A 22,717-nucleotide genomic window follows, 5' to 3' on the forward strand; every position below is an offset into this window, starting at 1 on the left:
AAATAGTTATAAATATCAATGGCTAAAAGCCTAGCTCTGAGAGAAGAAAAATAAATGGATGCTGTTTTAATACAACAACAAATCTCAATATGAAGAGGAAGACATGGTACCCAGATTCCAAGGGGAAGTTCCCAGGGAGGAGTAAGCCCCATCAGCCCAAGAAGTCAAAAGGACCTGAAATCTAAATTGAAAGGCCCACAAGTGTGAATTTAATTGTAACTGATCAAAGACAAAAAATTGGAATTATATAGTCCCTCTCTTCTTTCTGGGGTAAAAAAAAAAAAAAAGATTGGAAAGAGATATGGGCTCTGTCTCTAGGAAACTGCTGTAAATTTAGAACAGTATGTAAATATGGGGGGGCACACTATTTTAAAAATACCCTTTTAAATAGTATTAGGATGACATGCTCTTTGAAGGAAACATACTATAAGTTAGGGAATTAGGAACATGAACACAAAGTACAGGGAAAGAGATAAGGAGCCCAGTGAAATATTAAGAGATATCTCCTCCATTCATACAACAGTATACTCAAAAATCAGTTATACAACCAAAAGGAAAAGTGTGAGATATGACAGGAAGCAGTGAAAACACACTTGAGAGGAGGATCAAGATGCAAGCACGTTTTAACATATATTTTAAAATGCATCAGTGAAGAGTTAATTCAGAAGTTTGAAACAGTGAGAGATCCCCAACCACATAAGTGGCTGGAAAGAAGGACCAAAAAAAGCACTTTTCATGGACTTCAAGGAATATAGAAAAATAACAATTGGTTTAGGAAAAGGTACAGTGGTCTTTCTGAACAGCTGGTTCCCAACCAGAGCTCAGCACCTATGACTCTATGGTTACATAAAAGATAGCCATTAAGTTAAGGACAGCACTGCCACTATAAATAAAACAAAGGGAAAATATATTAAAACAGTAGTCTTCAAAAACAAACAAAAACCTTAGGAAAATGATGCTCACCTAGCAGACACAAGAAAAGAGGAAAATAATGAAGTCATCTGTCAATGTCCCTGGATGTCCAGTCGCTATGACTCCATGCTCCCAACACAGGAGGCCGAAATTTGATCCCTGCTCAGGAAACTAGATCCTTCTGTTACTCAACTGTGTTAGCCTCTAGACTCTTCTCCCAGTAGTCTCTCCCTCTGAGAGGTATCCCTCCTCGTAGCTTCAACTATTAGTTCCAGGCAAACAAAAGTCACTATTATGGATGTTACCTCTCCTCCGGGAGTTGGTGATGGACAAGGAGGCCTGGCATGCTGCAGTCCAAGGGGTCGCAAAGAGTCCGACATGACTGAGCAACTGAACGGAACTGACCTCTCAGTCAGTCGATAACATCGGTAGCTGAGAGTACTGGTTCTGAGCTGTTGGCCTGAGGGAAACTTTATACCCTACTACCCTACTACCTCTTAATTATACTACAGACAAGTGAGAAGAGACCTACTCCTAATGATTGGAGGGGGTCTATGGACATCTTATCTTTGACAAAGGAGGCAAGAATATACAATGGAGAAAAGACAATCTCTAACAAGTGGTGCTGGGAAAACTGGACAACTACCTGTAAAAGAATGAAACTAGAACACTCTCTAACACCATACACAAACATAAACACACAATGGATTAAAGATCTAAATTTAAGACCAGAATCTATAAAACTCCTGGAGGAAAACACAGGCAAAACACTCTCTGACATAAATCACAGCAGGGTCCTCTATGACTCTATGACCCAGAGTAATGGAAATAAAAGCAAAAATAAACAAATGGGACCTAATTAAACTCAAAAGCTTTTGCACAATGAAGGAAACTACAAGCAAGGTGAAAAGACAGCCTTCAGAATGGGAGAAAATAAAAGCAAATGAAGCAACTGACAAAGAATTAATCTCAAAAATATACAAGCAACTCATGCAGCTTGTACCAGAAAAATAAACGAGCCAATCAAAAAATGGGCCCAAGAACAAAACAGACATTTCTCCAAAGAAGACATACAGATGGCTAACAAACACATGAAAAGATGCTCAACATCACTCATTATCAGAGAAATGCAAATCAAAACCACAATGAGGTACCATTTCACGCCAGTCAGAAAGGCTGTTATCCAAAAGTCTACAAGCAATAAATGCTGGAGAGGGTGTGGAGAAAAGGGAACCCTCCTACACTGTTGGTGGGAATGCAAACTAGTACATCCACTATGGAGAACAGTGTGGAGATTCCTTAAAAAACTGGAAATAGAACTGCCTTATGACCCAGCAATCCCACTGCTGGGCATACACACCAAGGAAACCAGAATTGAAAGAGACACATGTACCCCAATGTTCATCGCAGCACTGTTTATAATAGCCAGGACATGGAAGCAACCTAGATGTGCATCAGCAGATGAATGGATAAGAAAGCTGTGGTACATATACACAGTGGAGTATTACTCAGCTACTAAAAAGAACGCATTTGAATCAGTTCTAATGAGGTGGATGAAACTGGAGCCTATTATACAGAGTGAAGTAAGCCAGAAAGAAAAACACCAATACAGTATACTAACACATATATATGGAATTTAGAAAGATGGCAACAATGACCCTATATGCAAGACAGCAAAAGAGACACAGATATAAAGAACAGACTTTTGGACTCTGTGGGAGAAGGCAAGGGTGGGATGATTTGAGAGAATAGCATTGAAACATGTATATTACCATATGTGAAACAGATCGCCAGTCCAGGTTTGATGCATGAGACAGGGAGCTCAAGGCCGGTGCACTGGGACGACCCTGAGGGAGGGGATGGGGAGGGAGGTGGGAGGCGGGTTCAGGATGGGGACACATGTACACCCATGGCTGATTCACATCAATGTATGGCAAAAACCACCACAATACTGTAAAGTAATTAGCCTCCGATTAAAATAAATATATTAATTTTTTTTTAAAAGAATACTGGAGTGGGTTGCCATTTCCTTCTCCAGAGGATCTTCCCAACCCAGGAATCAAACCCAGGTCTCCAGCATATCTCCAAGACCATTTCCAAATAACATACACATGTGACTTTCTAGAGAACCAGTATTTGGACTGCTGCTGCAGCTACTGCTGCTAAGTCACTTCAGTCGTGTCTGATTCTGTGTGACCACAGAGACAGCAGCCCACCAGGCTCCCCTGTCCCTGGGATTCTCCAGGCAAGAACACTGGATTGGGTTGCAATTTCCTTCTCCAGTGCATGAAAGGGAAAGGTGAAAGTGAAGTCGCTCAGTCGTGTCTGACTCTTAGTGACCCCATGGACTGCAGCCTACCAGGCTCCTTCCTTCATAGGATTTTCCAGGCGAGAGTACTGGAGTGGGGTACCATTGCCTTCTCCGAGTATTTGGACACCTACTGTATATTTGGACATCTAGAGTTCAGCAGGCCAGTTGCGTTGGCTGGAGAAGCAAGACAATCTACAGAAAGAGAACAACCCGGGCAGCTGAGTCAAGAGATATCTGCCATTCTTTCCCTGTTTCCCCTGACCCTCCCTCAACACTAGAGTTCATCCACCTTGAAAAGAGAATGAGAGAACCAGATCATGACCCTAATTACCAACCCTAATATACCCACACACAGTGCCAGCCCAGGAGTGGGTGAGAAGTGAGGAGAAATCACCACTTTCTCCCTTCAGGTCTCTTGAATCCTAGATGTAGCTGTTAATCTGGGAAGGAAAGGTCTTACTCTAGTAAGACTGAAGTTGTGAATTGATTCATCTTTTAACACCAAAAGTGACTGTAAGTTATAATTCTGCTCAAGACATGGCTAAGGAATTTATAACTAGGAAAGGAAGGGGGCTGCAAGATAAGACACTGAGGAAAGTGTTTAATCAAAAATAAGTCCTGTTTCATCTTTAAGCTGACCTAGTTGAAACTGGTCAATAAATTGGGTTCTGCCTGCAGTGCAGGAGACCTGGGTCTGATCCCTGTATTGGGAAGATCCCCTGGAGAAGGAAATGGCAAACCACTCCAGTGTTCTCGCCTGGAAAATGCCATGGACAGACAGCCTGGAGGGCTACAGTCCATGGGATCACAAGGGCCAGACATAACTTAGCGACTAAAGCACCAATAAACTGGAAGTTTCAAATTCTGGACTGTCCACTGGCAGCTGTTGACCTTAGGCAAGTTACTTAACTTACTTTTGTCTTATCCATGAAATGGGAATTCATGAGACAAGACATATAAAGCACTTAGGGAAAGGGATGAATAATTTCATAATGTGTTCAATTCACACCAGCTTTCATCATTAGAATTCACATTATCTCATATTCACCTTAAAATCAATGTGCCTGGCAATAAGTGGTGATGGGATTAATAGGGGACATAAACTCAAATGCATTGCAAGGCAATGGTTCAGTTGCTAAGTCATGTCTGACTCTTGTGACCCCATGGACTATATCCTGCCAAGCTCTCTGTCCATGTGATTTTCCAGGCAAGAATACTGGAGTGGTTTGCCATTTTCTTCTCCAGGGGATCTTCCTGACCCAGGGATCGAAACTAGGTCTCTTGCACTGCAGGCAGATTCTTTACCTAGTGAGCTACCAGCAAAGCCCATTCTAAGGTATGGAGTGTCCAAAAGAAAATGTAGGGAAGCTAAGGAGCTGGAGAGTTGATGACCCACTTAATAGATTCAAATTCAAATTTTTAAAAATCTAAAGGGCCAAACAAAACTACTCTACAGACAAATTCTGCCTTGGAGACTGCAGTTTCCAGCGTAATTTCAAGATCTCACTCAACTTTAACCTGGGCTGACCACCCAGTCAGCTTTGACCGTCTTCTCCATTTGTTGCCTCTTTACCCTGTCAATTCCCACATCCTATTCCTGCCTCCATTCAATGAATCCTTAGCCTTCTTTCCAAAATAAATTCTGAATACTTTCTCTCTCTGCCCACTTCCACACCTGCACTGGTCAGCTATTCCTGCAAACCCAGAGTCTTCAAAGATATATTTTTCTTGTTCACTGCCCTGATGGTGAGCAGAAGCAGATTTGCTTCCATCTAAGTTGGCTGGGCTCCAGGCTTTAGATCAGGAACAAATTTACATCATATATCCCTCATCATTCTTAGACCAGCAGTTATTTGTGGCATGTACTTCCTGTGGCAAAGGGCAGGAGCACAAGAGGTCATACAAGGAAAGCACAATTTCTCATATGGTCTTAGCCCCAAACTGGCCAACTGTGACTTCTGCCCACATTTCACTGGCCAAAGCAAACCATGCAGCCAGTCTCAACATCACTGAGGGTGGGAAGTGTTGCAAAATCATATGCCAAAGATGTAAATATATAATTCTAGCAAAGGGAGGGTTCATTGTGCCAATGAACGAATCAATTGGCAAAATCCCATCCTTTGGACCCAATTATTCATGTACGTATCATGCTCAAATTATATTTAAACCCTGCCCTGATAACATTTCCCAGATGGTACAGTGGTAAAGAATACGTCAATACAGGAGATGCAAGAAATGTGGGTTTGATTCCTGGGTTGGGAAGATCCCCTGGAGAAGGAAATGGCAACCCACTCCAGTATTCTTCCCTGGAAAATCCCATGGACAGAGGAGCCTGGCGGGCTGTAAGTCCATGGGGTCGCACAGAGTAGGACATGACTTAGCAACTGAACCATTGCCTTGCACGCACACAAATAATGCAAGGATGGCGACATTTGGGGCAGAATGGCACCCAACCACAGTCTAACAGCAACTCCTGTTGACTTAAGTGACCTGCAGCCTTTCACAGAGCTACTTAACTAATCCAGCCTCAATCAGCAGACCCGTAAGTGTGAAAACAAGTGCTCATATTAGACACTGAGTTTGGGAGTTATTAGGCAGTATTATGTGGCCTTGATGATTAATAGAATGAACTTTCTCATAACTTTTCTATGTCCTTGACATGACTTCAACACTTTCTCAATCTCTTTACATCCTCCCTGTGTCTCAGATTGACCCAAAGCTTCTCTCAGTTCCTATATCTTCATCTCATCTCCAATAATGTCTACAGAGGCTAAGCTACTTTGTACTTTAAATATAGTCATTCTGTGTATTTTTAAAAACTTGTTATTCACTCACATTTCAACAGAGATTTTTGAATCCTCACTATATGAACAATGACAAGAGCTGGGAATACAAGGATGAAAACAGAATCCAGCAGCTTGGACTATACAGTCTAGCAGAAATAAAACAGTAACAATTAAGAAGGTACATGAAAGCTCTAATTCCAATACGTCAGTCTTAGCTGCTTAATTAAATTTTAAGCTAAAGCAAAGAGTTAAAGGTGAGGGTTACTTTATTCTTTCCTGATCCCCTTATAGTACTAAGAAACAGAGTTTAGGGTAAGTTTTCAATAAGCCGTTGATTGTTTTGTTATTAAATGACCCCTGTATCCCAGCTGTCTTTGTGCTGTGTCTAGCAGCCGAGTCTTTCATCCACTGTCCCCAGTCAAACATTTGCTAAATGGTTATTATGTGCCAGACATTGTGCAAGGCCCAGGTGGTCCTGGCTGTCAAGAAGAGTAGAGTCTGGCTGAGGCAGACATGTATACACATAAATATGATAGCACTTAAGACACAAGATACTGGGAGAGCAAAGAAGAGTGCCAACATTCATTTAGGAAACTACTTTCATAATTTTATACTTGGATATTTTCCATGTAGAACTTTTCAGGCAGAAAAAGAAAAATGGGAAAGGCTACTCTAGGTCACAAGAACATCCTGTACAAAAGTACATAGGCATGAAAAAGCAGATGGGTTTGGAGATTAGCAAAGCACTAAGTATGGATAGAATTTCGGTTAGGTGGGAGCTGAGTGATGAGAGAGGAGGCCACAGCTGAGTTGAGAAGAGCTTTATATGCCAAAGTAATAAACTGAGAAATTATTCTATGGAGATCCTGCCAGAAAGCAACATTTTAAGAATGAAAGAATTGTGATTGTTTTGTTTACTTGAGGCCGACTACCTCATGACAATGTGGAGACTGGAAGAAAGATAACTTGATCATAGAAGGAACAGTTAGGAAACAGCTCCAGGCCCAAAGTGATAATGGCTCATCTAGACTGGGGGCTGGACTGGAGAGGTGTTTCTGGAAGAGTCGACAGGATGTATGAGACGGTAGATGGGAAATACAGAGAACACGAGAGTAAAGCAGGTCGGCATTGTGTCTAAGCTTTGGGGACTTCAAAGACCATACAATAGGAGGAATGGCATGTTCTGAGTAGAAAGAGCCATCTAGTTGTAAATCCTGGCCTCCCCATTTCTTTGCCATTTAGGTATTTTACTTATCTGAACTACAGATGTATCATCTTTACGTGGAAAAATAGCATCTACTATATGGGATTGTCATGAGGTTAAACAGGAGCAAAAGATAAAAACATTGAGCATACTGCATGGAGAGAAAGGTCTTTGATAAATATTTGTTGAATGAAGGAAACTGACAGAATTATTGTAGAAGGAATAGTGAGATCAGGGTTTTACTTGAGGCTTCTTGATGTGTCCTTGAGCACAATACCTAACCTCCCTGACACTCAGTTTCCTCACATGCCAAACAGGGAAAATCTGTCCTACCTCACCGGCTTGTTGGGGAGAGTAAATCTGAAATACTATGCAGAGTCTGATGTCATCACTGGCACATAATTGGTGCCGAATAAATGTGCATTGCATGAAGGTATAACCAACCTAGACAGCACATTCAAAAGCAGAGACGTTACTTTGCCAACAAAGGTCCGTCTAGTCAAGGCTACGGTTTTCCCAGTGGTCATGTATGGATGTGAGAGTTGGACTGTGAAGAAAGCTGAGTGCCCAAGAATTGATGCTTTTGAACTGTGGTGTTGGAGAAGACTCTTGAGAGTCCCTTGGACTGCAAGGAGATCCAACCAGTCCATTCTAAAGGAGATCAGTCCTGGATGTTCATTGGAAGGACTGATGCTAAAGCTGAAACTCCAATACTTTGGCCACCTGATGCGAAGAGTTGACTCATTTGAAAAGATCCTGATGCTGGGAGGAATTGGGGGCAGGAAGAGAAGGGGACGACAGAGGATGAGATGGCTGGATGGCATCACTGACTCAATGGACATGAGTTTGGGTAAACTGTGGGAGTTGGTGATGGACAGGGAGGTCTGGCGTGCTGCGATTCTTGGGGTCACAAAGAGTCAGATAAGACTGAGCAACTGAACTGAACTGATAAATTCATTCAGCTGTTATCTGGCTTAAGGAAGTAAATGGAAAACTACCTCAGTTTAGTAAATATTTACATTCACACTCAGACACATACACAAAAGAGAATCATATGTGTTTTACATTAAAAATGGCAAGCTTCCATTATTTGGAAAGTTAACTTAGAAAGGTTTATTCTTCAATAATGTTCAAAAAAATGGCATGCCTCTCTAATATGCTTGTGTTATATATTAACAAAAACTAGAAACTACCTTCATATCTTCTCATTAGAGACAAAGCCATGGACACAGCTAAATCTTTGTTCAAAAGGTAGTGACGGGTAACTTTTACGCCAAAGAAGTCATATTAGATTGAGAAAACTTGAGAGTCACTACTTTTAAATAACACAAGCACTCAGTTCAGTTCAGTCGCTCAGTCGTGTCTGTCTCTTTGTGACCCCACGGACTGCAGCACACCAGGCTTCCCTGACCATCACCAACTCCCAGAGCCTACTCAAACTCATATCCATCGTGTCGGTGATGCCATCCAACCATCTCATCTTCTGTCGTCCCCTTCTCCTCCCACCTTCAATCTTTCCCAGCATCAGAGTCTTTTCCAATGAGTCAGTGCTTCACATCAGGTGGCCAAGTATTGGAGCTTCAGCATCAGTCCTTCCAATGAACATTCAGACTGATTTTCTTTAGGATAGACTGGCTGGATCTGCTTGCAGTCCAAGGGACTCTCAAAGGTCTTCTCCAACACCATAGTTCAAAAGCACAAATACTTCGGTGCTCAGCTTTCTTTATAGTCCAACTCTCACATCCATACATGACTACCGGAAAAACCATAGCTTTGACTAGATGGACCTTTGTTGGCAAAGTAATGTCTCTGCTTTTTAATATGCCGTCTAGGTTGGTCATATCTTTTCTTCCAAGAAGTAAGTGTCTTTTAATTTCATGGCTGCAGTCACCATCTGCAGTGATTTTGGAGCCCCCCAAAACACAAGCACTACAGCATTAATTTATTTTTTAATTATTTGAATGCCTGTGATGGTTCCTTGTGGATCCTATGCATTTTACTTTGTATATAGCGACCGTGACAGATACTGGTAGATACTCTCTAGTATCTTTTCTTCTCCACCTTCTTTTAATAGATGAACGCACCCCTCCTCCCTTCCTCCTCCACTCTATCTTTTAAAAGAATGGTCTCCCAGTCACAGACTACATTACCCAGCATCCCTTGAAGCTAAGTAAGTTCCTGTGCTAAAGTTCTGGGCAATGAGAGAGGAGTAGAGGGATATCTTTCATTTCTGGATCAGCTCCTTAAAGACACTTGCCCTGGACTCTCTCCTACTCCCTTCCTCTATGGGCTGTAGCACAGACCTGGTAGAGACTCAGCTTTCGGTCACGCTGATGAGCACATCAGGGAATGGTAACGCAGCAGAAAGGAAGGAGGAGACCTGTGTATTTTAATGACCTTCACCACCTGGACCCGCAGGACTGTAATGTGAGAAATACACTTCTATCTATGTAAGCCACTACATTGGGCTTTGTTTGTTTTGTAAAACAAAATTTGGGTGGGGGGGCGGGGGTGGCGAGTTAGAGCATCTTAACTTCTACCCCAGGGAATGTAGGGTTTTACCTTGTTTTATAACAAAAAACTTGTTTCAATTGTGAAAATTGCCCTTGGGACATTATGGGAGGAACAGATTTTTACATACGATAAGTCTGAAGGATCAGGCTGACCTTTCTGAATACTTATCATGCCAAGGTTACTATAAGGACTTCTTGACTGCTCCTTATATGTTAAGAGTATTTTGAATTCTAAGGGAGAATCTGTGTTTGTCAACTTGGTTGGTTTTGATTATGAGTATGCTGTTTTCTAATGATATAGCAGTTTCCCATTTTTTTGACTAATCCTGCCCGCAAGTGCCGGTTGAACAAACTAAAGACCTTTCAATTTGCCTGTCACTATTAAGCTTAACCATAAATTAAAATGAATGGGTATCTCCAAAGTGAATGTCTAAAAATATGGTTAATCAAATTTTAACCTTGCAAAAAAGTATCAATTTTGTAATACCATAATCTCTGATTTCTATTAAAAGTTTTTTGTTGACTAAAGGACAGTATTGGAAATAGATTTATTGTATGATTCAAGGTTCCAGTTTTGTATACCTTCATTAATAGGGTATCTTGCATCAGTATTTTCATTACTAGCGTAATGAATAGCCGCTATGTGATGGTTTGTCAAAAATAAAGTTAATAAAAAGATAGTTAACATAAAAGAATTAGAGCAGCATCTCATAACATAGACAGAACACATCAAAGTTATCATACACAGTCCTTTACATTACTCACTCACACACAGGACCGCCTTAGATCATCTGGCTTTGGAAAATAACGGAACTGATGATATTTCAGTCACTGTCAATAATGCTCAACTTCAGAGAAGTTAAATCAGTTTCTTTCCCTCAGCTTCCCAATAACCAGTGACAACTGTTCCAGTGGAAAGAACTCTTGGCCAGCAATCAGGAAACTTCCTTGCTAGCCCTGGCTTTCTTAGTTACCAAGTGTGAAATTGGGCAGGTCATTTAACCTTTGCGCAGGTTAATTATGGAGTGCAGTAAAAGATCATCTATAAAAAGCCTTTTGCAAAATAAAAATCTTTATACCAATACACAGTGGTACATATACATATACATATATATATATATATATACATATATATATATATATATGTATCCCTGGTGAAGCGAATGGCAACCCACTCCAGTATTCTTGCCTGGAAAATCTCATGGACACAGGAGCCTGGTGCATTAGAGTTCATTGGGATGGCAAGGAGTCGGACACAACTTAGCAACTGAGCATGTACATAAGTTTAAGGAAAACATCATTAACGATACAAAGCCACCTATAAATGTATTTGTTCATACACATACAAACACATATATACATGTGTGTTTATAAAGATATACACATTAGCTAAATTTAAAAATTTTACTATTTAGGATTTATTTCCTGGCTGCTTCTAAAATGAGTTAAGGCATTTATGGGTTAACACACAATGCAAAAGTGCAATGAGAAGCTTTAAAACAAAACAAAGTCTATGCATGTGCCATTTAGGAAGCATTTTTTAGTGGAGTCCTCCTGTTCCTCCTTGATGGCTAAAAACAAATCAGATAAGGGGACTTCTGTAATAATAATAACAACAGATTACTAATAGTTTATTAAACAGTTGTTAACTGTCCCCTACAAATAAAAGAATCTTAACAATGGCCTACATCTAACTGCACAGAGTCACCCATATGTCATCCCTCTATTGCAGTCTCCCTGGGTGATAAAGTTAATAAGCCAGATTTGCCAGAGTTTTCTGGAAGTAACAATTGAGAGTGTCAAATTCCCATAGTGGAGTCCAAGGCACACATTAGGCTGGTACCCTAAATTCAACAGGACTGTAACATTCCTTTGAACTTTTTTCCTTAGTGATCACCTTTAATCATGAGATTAAGGAATCGTGAGATGATAAGAATGAGAATGACTAATCTTTTCTTTTCCTAGACCCATGCCACCTGTTAGTATTAAGTGAGCTACATCCCTTTTTATATACAGGTAAATAAATTAGGGATTACATTCATTGTGAGATAGAGGGTAATACTGACACAAACAACTTTGATTCATCAGCTCAGGTAATACCATTCTATTTGAAACCACCCATCAGTTTCCTTTGATCTTTATTTTAAAACTAAAAGCAAAGCATTGCATTTTATGGCCTTAGTCCTTAACATGAACAATAAATATATTAGACTGTATTTTTATTAATAGGTTAGTATTGAGGGTCATCTAACTCAAACTGGAAGTCTCAGAGTAAAATCACTAGGTTAACATTGGGATTAGCAAAGAATGGCATTGGAGATTTTCTCCCCCATGTGCCTGTCTTTTAAGAAATGACGAAGTATAATAAAATGGGTTATAAACCTCTGTGCAGATGTCATGGAAAGAATAAAGCAAGAGCTGGTCATTGAGTATCACTTTCATACTTAATCCTAATGGCATACTTGACTTCATCGCTTAACCAAAGCACCACTCCACAAGGGTCTTTGGGCCTTAAAAAATGCTCGCAGCTGGGATACAGGTCTTTCAGAAGTTGGAATTTCTGGGTGAGATGAATTGGGAGATTGGGGTTGACATATACATACTACTATGTATAAAGTAACTAATGAGCGCCTACTGTATAGCCCAGGGACCTCTACTCAATGCTCCATGGTAACCTAAATGGGAAGGAAATCTGAAAAAGAGGGGATATATGCATACCCATAACTCACTTCACTGTATAGCGGAAACTAACACAACACTGGAAAGTAACTATCCTCCAGTAAAAATTAGCTAAAAAAAAAACTCCCCTACCCAAGTCTTGTGACTGATGCCTGAAATTCCATATTACAGGCGCCTTTCATCACTTCAGAACATTTGATCACTGAGTAAATAAAAATGCATACTAGACTAAAAATATTTTAAGCAATTATGAAAAAAAGAAGTTGGAATTTCTTCTCCAGACTAATATTTCTACTTTCTGACACTTAAAAGAAAGCAGTTCCTAAAGAAGAATTCTGCAACAATATATTCAAAGTATGCCACCCTAGAACCAAATCGTAACATGCCTTTCTTCCAAATGCAGCCTCATTTAGTATCACAGTGTACCAGCCAAATAGGCCGCAGACCATGCCAGCCCCGTCTGACAAATGGAGGCCTGAGCGTCATCCCAGCCTCTCCTGATGCAGAGAAAATGAAAGGAAGCAGTCACGGCCATGTATTCTACTCATTTCTTGAAAATGCATTTGTGAGCTCACATGTCAATGGCCAACTCCTTTAAGCAGGTTCAGAGTAAACAAGTAGAATACACTGGGAAGGCTGGTCCTTATGATGCAGATTTAACAGTCTCACAGAGCAACTGCAGAGGGACGAAATGCATGTAAGTCTAGTTGATCCCAGACTCACCTGACTCCTTTTGTCCTCTTGGAGTTGTAGAAATACCTGCCCAGATTGGCAGGTGTTGACTAGAACAGAGACAGTGGAGCAAGAGAGAGGAGCCCCAAACCCTAAGTCTTTATATACACTCTCTCTTTCGGTCCAAACATCCTCTTCACTCTGATTGGCTTCCGGTTCCCTCACTGCCCCTTGCCTTTGAAGCGTTCTGGACTCAGCAGCACCCAAGGTTAATGTCTCCAACTTGCCCGCAGCACCTACGCATGTCCTGGGCATGCACGTGTTATTTCCAGTGACCCAGAGTGACAGTGGGAAGTAGCTTCTTGTAACTCCTTTTCCTGGAGACTTGTCTCTCCTTTGCACTGCTTGTCTTGGCTCTGCTAAAAGGCTAAGGGAGGATATCTATTCTTTTCACCCACAGGTTATAAAACACAACACAGTTCAGTTTTAGAAGGATGGTCGACATGACTCTCATATCACTGCCAGGAAGAAACCTCAGGTTCCGTATTTGAACCCCCTACCTTGTATTCCAAATCAAGCACCTCCGAAAAAATGATGCACCCTTTACTGCCTTTTCCTTTGTCATCCCTCCTCCGACTAACAACATTTTCCTTTCCTAATTTTTTTTTCATTTTTCCTCTTTATAAAGTTTTCTTTATAAGGTTTCTTCACACCTCATTGTAGAATGAACACATGCGATTTCCAGAGAACAATAATTGGAATAATTCTGTTTGTCATTCTATCTTCATCTTTTAACTACGAAAATGAATATTCAGGTCAAATTCTGTTGTAATGGGGCAAGGAGTTTGCAAGCTCCTTCCTTAGGATGAAGTTTTATTATACCCTTTATTGAGTGAAAGCAAAAGAGAAGCTTAGGAATGAGCTTCTTAGCTATGAGCTGTCTTTGCTCTTACAATGGTATTTGCTGAAATGGCAAATATCCAATATACCATTGTTGAATTTCAAGATGACTGTTTTCTGATAACCAGAATGTGATAGCACGATCACCTACATGTAATTGAATTTTACAGTTTTGGTCTACACAGTGATTGCAAAAACATTTTTTTAAAAAAATCAAGTTTAATTGAATTTAACTGATTTCTGCCAACTAGATAAATATCAGCTTTCCCTGAAGTCTTTATTTCAGTGAAATTCAATTACTAATGAGATTTAACACTTCCAACAATAAATTTATAATGTACTAAATTTAATCTCTTGAAATTCCGGAACAAACTAACACATCCCTCCCTCCCAATTATTCTAGATGGAGATATACTGGATGTCCTCTCAGAATTCTCAACCATTGAGTTATTTTTGATTCAGAACATTTCCACTGGTTGCCCTTGAGTACACATGCCATATTATCACGTTACCTTTGGAATCTCTTTAGACTGTGACTGACATTCTCAGCAAGGCAACTAGATATGAACACCTTCTCTACCGACTATTTTTTTTTTTAATGACATTTCCCTTGAGGAAATGGTCACTTTGCATGGCCTCAATCTAGAGTTGAGAACATGTGTTACATATTCCAATGAACCATAGGAATTGTTTTTCTGTTGTTGTTGTTCAACTTAGAAGTAAAGAGAACTTTGTTAATATCTCCCCACATGTATGAGTTGGGAAGTTTACAATATTATCCTAAAGAATTACGTTCCTCAATATTTCCTGTACGTTCCTTCTTGCATCCCAACTGTACACACACAAGTATCATTCACTTTTGGAAAGTTTGCTTTATGCAACTCTGCTTTTACAAAAGACCTACGTTAGTATTTGTTTTCTCTAACCAGAAGAAATCCAAAAAGGATTTTTGCTTATATTTACACACACACACACACACACACACACACACACACACACACACACACACACACATTAGTATGTAACTGTTTCTTTGCTTTATGTCATTTCAAGTTATTATGAAATTCTCCAGGCAAGAACATTGGAGTGGGAAGCCATTCCCTTTTCCAGGGTATCGAACCCAGGTCTCTTGCATTGCAGGCAGATTCTTTACTGTTTGAGCCATGAGGGAAGCCCCAAAGGTGTCATCAGTTCAGTTCAGTTCAGTTCAGTTCAGTCACTCAGTCATGTCTGACTCTTTGCAACCCCATGAATCACAGCACGCCAGGCCTCCCTGTCCATTACCAACTCCAGGAGTTCACCCAAACCCACGTCCATCAAGTTGGTGATGCCATCCAGCCATCTCATCCTCTGTCGTCCCCTTCTCCTCCTGCCCCCAATCTCTCTCAGCATCAGGATCTTTTCCAATGAGTCAACTCTTCACATGAGGTGGCCAAAGTATTGGAGTTTCAGCTTTAGCATCAGTCCTTCCAAAGAACACCCAGGACTGATCTCCTTTAGAATGGACTGGTTGGATCTCCTTGCAGTCCAAGGGACTCTCAAGAGTCTTCTCCAACGCCACAGGTCAAAAGCATCAATTCTTTTTGGCACTCACCTTTCTTCACAGTACAACTCTCACATCCATACATGACCACTGGAAAAACCATAGCCTTGACTAGATGGACCTTTGTTGGCAAAGTAATGTCTCTGCTTTTTAATATGCCATCTAGGTTAGTCATAACTTTCCTTTCAAGGAGTAAGCGTCTTTTAATTTCATGGCTGCAATCACCATCTACAGTGATTTTGGAACCCCCCAAAATAAAGTCTGACACTGTTTCCACTGTTTCCCCATCTATATTCCCATGAAGTGATGGGACCAGATGCCATGATCTTCGTTTTCTGAATGTTGAGCTTTAAGCCAACTTTTTCACTCTCCACTTTCATCAAGAGGCTTTTTAGTCCCTCTTCACTTTCTGCCATGAGGGTGGTGTCATCTGCATATCTGAGGTTATTGATATTTCTCCCGGCAATCTTGATTCCAGCTTGTGCTTCTTCTAGCCCAAGGAAAACAATTTGTGTAATTATATACGGGGAATACTGGTCATCTCGCAAGGTCAGGTGGAGACAGATGTGATGAGAGACAGGTGTGTTGTACACTTGAAATGAATATAATGTTATATATCACTTATACCACAATAAACAATAAAAATTTTCACTAAAAAATGAAAAATTTTATGAAGCTCTTAATAGTGCTCTCTGTGGATACATATCAGAGTATGCTATCTTTCATAATCATCTTTCTTATATGGTCTATCTGAAAAAATATCTGTGAAGTCCCTTTTGTCTTCATCTCCCCATCCTGTGTACCCATACTAGTCTTCAGAAGTATGTTTAACTAACAAAGACTTCAAAGGATCTGCCTTCTCCCGAGATTCCTTCATTTCAATCAAGGATGAATCTTACTGAATTTCTAAACAGGAGGTTTCTGGATACCCTTGATGGGGTAAGAGGGGACTGGGGTGGAAACATTGTAAGTGCTCTGAAAGGAAAGGACACAAAATGAAAAGTGGCAAAATGCATAAGCTGAGTGTGATTTTAAGGAGCAAAATTGTACCAACTAATAATAGCGTTTTGATACATTATTTCTGATCTTTACCCTGCACAGTGGGCATTATTATTAGCACCATGTTTACGAATAAGGAAGCTGAGGCCCCCAGTTGTTATATGATTGGCCCCAGGTCAGGTAGCAGAGAAACGGGGCCGAGCCAGGATTCACACCTAGTCTCTGGGAGGCCCACTCACGTGGGCCTCAGAAGCCTCTCAGAAGGCTTCGGGGAAGGAAAGGTGAGAGCTTAGGCTTGTAAGGTGGCGCTAGTGGTAAAGAACCCACCTGCCAACGCAGGAGACATAAGAGACGTGGGTTCGATCCCTGGGTTGGGAAGATACCTTGGAGAAGGGCATGGCAACCCACTCCACTATTCTTGTCTAGAGAATCCTGTGGACAGAGGAGCCTGGTGGGCTACAGTCCATAGCGTTGCATAGGGTCGGACACGACTGAAGTGACTTCACACAGCACACCACAGGTGAGAGCTCAGAATCTCCAAGTATCAGCTACAAATGCAGAATTTGTACAGTAAGAGAGACTGGACCAGAAAATATATATGGAGAACCAAAAATGCCCCTCCCACCATTTTTTTTAAAAGTCAAGGAAAGAATAGGAAAAAAATAGAATGAACATGGACTTAGCAGGCACCGGATCAAATTCAGTTACTGCCAGTTATTATACTAGCTCTTACCTTGGGTAAAATTACTTACTTTTTTGGTGCCAAATTCTTTTATACAAAAAAATGAATATAGCAATATCTATTTGATCAAGCAATTGTGAGGATTAAATGAAATGACTTACATGAAAGTCTCAAGATGAGTGCCCCACTCATGATAGGATTTCAATAAATGGTCCTTCCTAATCCTTTCATTCATTGCTATAGTTTATTTAAATAGATGCAAAGGAAGCAGCTTTTAAATCTGTAACAGCCTATTCTTATGAGCACTGGACCACAACTGTGCCATCATGCCTAAGAGAATGAATTCTAAATCCTAACTTCTGGCTCAAATCCTGGCTCTAATTTTTAAAACTTGTGTAATCTAAGCACATTTGCTCCAGACTCAGTTTCTTTATCTGGAAAAGAGAGTTAATAATGGAATTTACCCTGTGAGGTTTTATAAGATTTTATTTCACTAATGGAAGTGAAGTGCTTATTACAGTGACTGGCATTTAGTAAGTGCTCCATAAACACTACTACTATTAACCAAGCAAATAATAGAGTTAGAACAGCAATTCTCCATCAGGGGTGATTTTGTCTCCCCTGAAAATATTTGGTAATGTCTGCAGACATTTTTGGTTGTTACAACTCATCAAGGAAATGGCATTTAGAGGGTAGAAGGCGGGGATGCTGCTATACATTTTAATATACACAAGACAACCACCATGACAAAGAATTATCCAGTGTAAAATATCAATAGCGCCAAGGCTGAGGAATACTGAGTTGAGAAAAGTCATCCCAACTCAGTAGGGATCCTGAGATATTTTCCTCATGAGGGCAAAAGAGGTCACCAACTAAATACTGCTGGAAAACCAAATACCCCTACACCCCATTTAATATACAATGGGCTTCCCTGGTGGCTCAGATGGTAAAGAATCCACCTGCAATGCAGGAGAGCCGGGTTCGATCCGGGGTTGGGAAGATTCCCTGGAAGAGGGCATGGCAACCCAGTCCAGTACTCTTGCCTGGAGAATCCGGTGGACAGAGGAGCCTGACAAGCTGCTGTCCATGGAGTTGCAAAGAGTCAGACACAACTGAGGAACTGACACTTAAGCTAACATTGGAAAAAGCAAAAATAATTATTGAGCATATGGGACTATAACAATATGTCTTAGAGTTGTGGTAAAAATGCTCTTTTAAAAGGATAGTATTTCTCATTAGAATTGCCATTCTAAAATTCACTGAATAAGAATTTGAGAATGGGTGAACAATGATATGCAAGGGCTTTAGAGACCACTCCATAAAAATTAATGCTTGCACATACATCTGGATCCCCTCTGCTGCAGGAGTGAGCAAGTGAAAATGGTCTGCCAATAATGGATATGGGTAGGAAAGTGGGCACAAATTTTCATGCTCCTTGTTCATATTTTCTCCCTCCTCATCCTCACCCAGATGCCTCGTGGGTGATGGGATTACCTAGAGAAAGGTAAATGTGAAGGGCTCAAAGCATCTCTTTCTCGCAGGCTTAGTATCTCAGGTGAATTCAGCAGGATCTCTAGCTGAGAGGATTCCTTATTGATTCTGTGTGCTTTTTTACACCTCCTGCAGCTTGAATTGATAAGGGTACATTGGCAAGTTGAACCAGAAACTAATAAGCCCAGGGGCTAGCTCTTCCTTACTGAAAAAAAGTACAAACTCTCAAGTCTGAGGAGGAAAATAGGGAGCACTCCATGAGGAACCACACTTAATCCCGAACCTCGTCATTTAGGATTAATGGCTGGTACTTAGGGAATTGGAAAGTTACAATGAGTTCCTTTTTCCTTTTTTCAGTCATTAGCAGGGAGGGATTGCTCACACACAGAACACTGTTCCAGTGAACACAAGGCCCATGAAGAGGGACGATCCCTTTCTCAAGCTTGCAAGTGAGGTCCACCAGAGAGGCTCCAGTGTGTTCAGGATGGACGCAACGTTGTCTACCATATGTCAACGAAGGAGTCTTTGTAATATTCTGATTTTGGTGGCTGAATAATGGTGCCCAAATATGTTAGGTCCTAATCCCTGGAACCTGTAAATATTACCTTATTTGGAAAAAGGGTTTCTGTAGACATGATTAAGGATCTTGAGTTGGGGAGATTACCCTGGATTATTTAAATGGGCCTTAAATGTAATCATGAGGGTCACTACCTTTTTTCCTGATGCACAGTGATTTACAATATTATATTAGTTTCAGGTGTACAACACAGTGATTCAATATTTTTGTAGATTATACTCCATTTATAGCTATTATTTTTTAAAAAGCTATATCTCCCCGTGCTGTACAATATATCTTTGTTGCTTATCTATTTTACACATAGTAGTTTGTGTCTCTTAATCCCATACCCCATCTTGCCCTTCCCTTCTTCCCTCTCCCTACTGGTAACCACTAGTTTGTTCTCTATAACTGTGAATCTGTTTCTGTTTTTATACCTTCATTTATTTTTAGATCCCACATACAAGTGATAACAGAATATTTGTCTTTTTCTGATTTATTTATCTAAACTTAATACTCTCTAGGTCTATCCATGTTGTTGCAAATGGCAGAATTTCATGCGTTTTATGACTAATATTCCTGTGTGTGTGTGCGCGTGCGCATGTGTGTGTGCATGCATGTGTGCACATGTGTGTGTGCGCGCGCATGCGTGTGTGTACGCATGCGTGTGCCTGCGCGTGTGTGCGCATGTGTATGTGTGTGCGCGTGTGTATGTGTGTGTGTGCACGTGTGTGCGTGCGCATGCGTGTGTGTGTGTGCGCATGTGTGGAGTGTCAGATCTTTATCCATTCATCTGCTGATGGTACTTAGGCTGCTTTCATGCCTTGACTATTATAAACAATGCTGTTAGGAACACTGAGGTGCATGTATCTTTTCAAACTAGTGTGTTCATTTTAATAGATGAGTGTTCTTGTAAGAGAGAGGCAGAGGAAAATCTGATATACAGAGAAGAGGAGGTCATGTGACCAGGAGATAGAGATTAGAGGGATGTGGCCACATGCCAAGGAATGCTGGCAGCCTCCAGAACTTGGAAGGGTCAAAGAATGGATTCTCCCTAAGAGCTCCTGAAACAAGTGCAGCCCTTGATTGCTGTCCAGTGAAAATGATTTTAGACTTCAAGCCTCAGGAACTGTGAGAGTATACATTTCTATAGTTTAAAGTCACATTTTAATAGTTTAAAGTTTCTGGTAATTTGTTTCAGCGACAACAGGAAACTAATACACTGGTCATAACTGTGGATTCTCTTCTCACAGACCTCTGTTGGACTACTGAAGGGAAAGAGGAAGAAAAAAAGTTAAGAAGCATGATCCAAGCAAGAGACAAAAGAAAGAAGGAAGAGGAGAAGGAAGAAGAATCAGGGGAAAGTGGAGGAGAAATAACTCACCGAATTGTTTAGGTCATGTGTGAATTACACTGGGGAGAAGTGCACATGACCCCTAAAATCCACTTCTGTCAATATGGTGGATATTAAAGCTATGCTTAAGCCTGGGTCAGAAGAGGAATTTGTCTTTAAAACTTATGATTCATCCAATAGTTGTAATGTGGCTTACTGAAATTTTTCTCATCAAGATCACCACTGACCTCCTTTTGGTTAAAAAACAGTAACCACTTAGTCATCAAGTTCTTTAACCTGACTTGCCAACTTTCAAGATCCTGCTCATAACCCACTTCCTCTACAAAATCACCCTTGATCTGTGTTATTTTTCCACTTTCCGAATTCCTATTACACTCACAGGAAGTATGTCTGTTATTTTTGCCCCTCTAAAAAGAGGCCAGAAATGCCTACTGCTAAACACCCCAAAATGTATAAAACAACCCCCTACAGCAAAGAATTATGGTATTTCTTTACCCCTTCAACAATCTGCACAGGGCTGGTCTGTAATAGAGTCCTGTGGTGACTGGCTACCCACTATTTTGAGTCCAACAATATAGATGGTCTCACCTCCTTCATTTATATCTATTTATTATATCATACAATGATGACTGATATTAGAATTATGTCCCTGGCATGCTAGATCTAAATCATGAAAAATTCACTGACAAAATTCATTGTCTTTCTAGTTAAGAAAATCTACTCATACATTTCAGAAAAATCCCCAATTGGAAGAGTTGAGGCCAAAATCATTTCTTATTTGTCTAATTTAACCCCCCAAATGCAATTAGCAGCAACCTCTCAAGTCTCTAATATTCAAAACATGTGAAGATTTACTTTATTACTTGAAGAGTTACAGGTTTGTGCTAAGGCACACCTGAAGGTACCTGCTTTCTGCTATATATTTCCCAATATGTGCCAAGTCTCATAGAATAGAAGCTTATTTTTTAATTGATGTATGTTCCTGGCTTAAAAGCTTCAAAAGGAAAGTCTGCATTTTGGGCCTATTTATACTTTAATATTGCTCACTTGCATCATCTGTAACTGAAACTGAAGCTCAGTTCAGTAGACTATCCCACAGTAAGTGATCAGATAATTGCCCACATGAAAACCGTTACGTACACACATGGCTAAAGAATCCAGTCAAGGACATATACCTGTTGGTGATCAGTCCTTGTGTTTTCACTTTTTTATTTTTTAAGCATAAAAACACCAAAGGCACATGGTGGCATTCCCCTCACTTAAAAGCAGTGGATATAAACCACACCATACAATTCAGAATCACCACACAGGCAGGACGGCAATAAATTAAACAAAACAAGTGAACTAATTAACATACTTCCAAAACAGAAGAAAACGAGTTTTAAAACACTGTATACCTCAGTGAAGTAGCAGCTGCTCTTATCAAGAACCATATATTCTCTTAGTACAGTATTTTGCAATTTATTGCCTTTCTCACCTTGGAAAAATTATGTAACAGCTATACTGCCCATATTAACATTTTTTGGCCTTTTATAAGTAACAGCTTTTGAAACCAGACATTCAGATATCCATTAAGTTAGCTACTTGAAAAAAGTTTTCAGTTTTTTTTTAAATCTCTTTCAGAATGCTCCAAAAGAGTGATTCAAATAAACTCATAAAAGGATTAATTCATTAATGATGAAATGATGAACTTCATAAAATATGTCTTCCCCCACCTAATGTGTTATCTATGATTGTAAAGCATGATGCAGTCACAACATGCACATTTTCAGTTCAGTTCAGTTGCTCAGTTGTGTCTGACTCTTTGTGACCCCATGGACTGCAGTACACCAGGTTTCCCTGTCCATCACCAACTCCTGAAGTTGGCTCAAACTCATGTCCATCGAGTCGGTGATCATCCAACCATCTTATCCTCTGTCGTCCCCTTCTCCTCCAGCCTTCAATCTTTCCCAGCATCAGGGTCTTTTCTAAGGAGTCAGTTCTTTGCATTAGGTGGATGCAAAGTACCAGAGCTTCAGCTTCAGCATCAGTTCTTCTAGTGAAGATTCAGGACTGATTTCCTTTAGGATGGACTAATTTGATCTCCTTGCTATCCAAGGGACTCTCAAGAGTCTT

General features: G+C 40.4%; 1 long non-coding RNA gene across 1 annotated transcript; it reads left to right on the forward strand.

Moving 5' to 3' along the window:
* The first annotated feature begins 9,458 nt into the window (after positions 1 to 9,458).
* Positions 9,459 to 20,736, forward strand: LOC105611821 (uncharacterized). The gene is made up of 2 exons (XR_001041949.5): positions 9,459 to 9,663; positions 20,502 to 20,736. It is a non-coding gene; the product is annotated as an uncharacterized LOC105611821 (long non-coding RNA).
* Positions 20,737 to 22,717: the final 1,981 nt, after the last annotated feature.

The sequence above is a fragment of the Ovis aries genome, chromosome 7 (genome assembly GCF_016772045.2).
Source record: "Ovis aries strain OAR_USU_Benz2616 breed Rambouillet chromosome 7, ARS-UI_Ramb_v3.0, whole genome shotgun sequence".
NCBI lineage: Eukaryota > Metazoa > Chordata > Mammalia > Artiodactyla > Bovidae > Ovis > Ovis aries.